A 2,142-nucleotide genomic window follows, 5' to 3' on the forward strand; every position below is an offset into this window, starting at 1 on the left:
CTTCTTCTTCTGCACTGGTTTAACTAAAAGTTTGATATAGCATTGGACCAGAAGGGACATGAAGGGGGAAAAGAATCAACGATAAAAATAACAAAAAGTACTTTTCTTTTGCAAATGATCCCTAAATTTGCTCATGTTAAAAAAAAAGGAAAAAGAACAAAGAAAGGTCAATGCACATCCGGGTCAGTTCAGCAACCTGGAAACATCCACGACGCTGGAGTGCACACATGTGGGAGAGGTTCATAGATTTTATTTTGAGATTGGCCTCAAATGTAAAGCTAAGACAACGGGGTGAGCTAGCTAATGCGTCTGATTTGTGATTTGATAAACAGTAAATTCACAAAAATGCAATACCCTACATTACTGTTCTAAAAGCTACTCTAGCTAGATAGCAAAGGTTTTGCTGAACAACATATATTTTTTTTTACCTTTGATATTTTAGCCCCTCTATGTCCCGTCCAGGGCTCTGCAGACGTGACTATTGTAAAGAATATAAGTACCATGAGAGAACATAAAGACTGAGAGGTTAGCAACAGTAACTAAGGAGGACTGGGCCATGCCCCAAAAAAGGATTGATTAATGAAAACAAGCGATGCGAGACTAATCTGGTTGTGCCGTCTCTTCTTCTCCCTCCAGTCCTCCGATGTCATGACTTTGAGAATATGACTTCATACAGCAGCTGCCAGATTGGGATTCCCAGATTCTTCTACAACAGCAGCAGTTTCAGGTGTGAGCGCTTCTTCAGCGGCTGTGGGCCCAACGAGAACACATTCCATACCCAGGAGGGCTGTGAAGCTCTCTGCAATCAAAAGTGTAAGAGACCTCTTTAATACACAGATTGTGGGACGTTTCAAGGACACCAAAGACCTTCCTGTCTGCTAAATATCTTAAATATACTCCCTCCATCTTTGTCCCTTCAGATCTGTGTTATCGGCCCGTGGAGCATGGACAAAGACCTCCAATGCCCATCAGTTACGACTCACCTGCCACAGAAGAAAGCCCCAAGCACAACTTCTTCTTCTACAATGTGTCGAGTTGGAGGTGTGAAGGATTCTACTTCAAAGGCAGTGCGTCTAATGGGAACATATTCACCACTGTGAAGGAGTGTGAAAGCCTCTGTGGAGATGTTAAAGGTAACAGACCTCTGTAAAGATGATTTTAACCATTAAATATTGTTTTGTAAACATAGTGAAAATAATGTGAAATTACCCAGAGCCCAAAGTGACAGCTTCACTTGTGTTATTTAGCCCAGACCTCAACATTATTACTAATACGTTAACGTTATAACCTTTATTACTATTACATACTGATACATTATCTTTATTATGAATATATTATCATGTATAACATTATTACTGATACATTAACAATATTAACATTATATTATCACATATACATTATCATTATTAACATTGTTACTAAACATTAACATTATAAACATAATTTCTGGTACATTTACATTATTAACATTGTTAATAAACATCATTAATATTAACATTACATCTGGAACCAGCAAAAAGTTAGATTTACATTTACATTTTGTGTCAATCGACTTATTGATTAAACACTGGCTTCAGTTTCTTTGTATAAACAAATAATAATTTGTAAAGTTACTACATTTGTCAGATAAATGTATCGGAGAAGGAGTGGAAAGTAGCATAAAAGAAAAGTACAAGTACCTCAGATTTGTACCTAAGCACTGTACTTTTTAATCAAGTAAATGTACTCAGTAACTTGCGACCACTGGCCCCCAGTCTCACCAACAATTTAATTATTTTTTCTGTCGTCTTTCTGCAGAAACCGTTCGTGGCCCGAGCACAGGTAACTTCACATTATCTTATTCATTATTGTTACAGTACCTTTACATTTTACTTCCATCTTTATGTTATGTGTAATTCACATTTCAATATTTCTGATTTGAATCCAGCTACTACAACCACTCAACCTGCTGTGGATTCAGGTGATGCTACATCTGTGTTTCCTTCATTATATATTTGTATAACTGTCTCATCGTCTTTACAGCAATGATAAACATTGAAGACATGTTATTATGTTTACTTTATATCATATTTACTTGTATTTGTATCAAATTCATTCTATGCTGTTACCACAATACCTGCAGACAGTGAATCAGCAGAGGGA

The 2,142-nt window shown here is 36.7% G+C and overlaps 1 long non-coding RNA gene across 1 annotated transcript; it reads left to right on the forward strand.

Annotated features, from left to right (window-relative positions):
- The first annotated feature begins 1,045 nt into the window (after positions 1–1,045).
- Positions 1,046–2,000, forward strand: LOC129116155 (uncharacterized). The gene is made up of 3 exons (XR_008533441.1): positions 1,046–1,133; positions 1,798–1,821; positions 1,928–2,000. It is a non-coding gene; the product is annotated as an uncharacterized LOC129116155 (long non-coding RNA).
- Positions 2,001–2,142: the final 142 nt, after the last annotated feature.

This window comes from Anoplopoma fimbria, unplaced genomic scaffold (genome assembly GCF_027596085.1).
Source record: "Anoplopoma fimbria isolate UVic2021 breed Golden Eagle Sablefish unplaced genomic scaffold, Afim_UVic_2022 Un_contig_12770_pilon_pilon, whole genome shotgun sequence".
Taxonomy (NCBI): Eukaryota; Metazoa; Chordata; class Actinopteri; order Perciformes; family Anoplopomatidae; genus Anoplopoma; species Anoplopoma fimbria.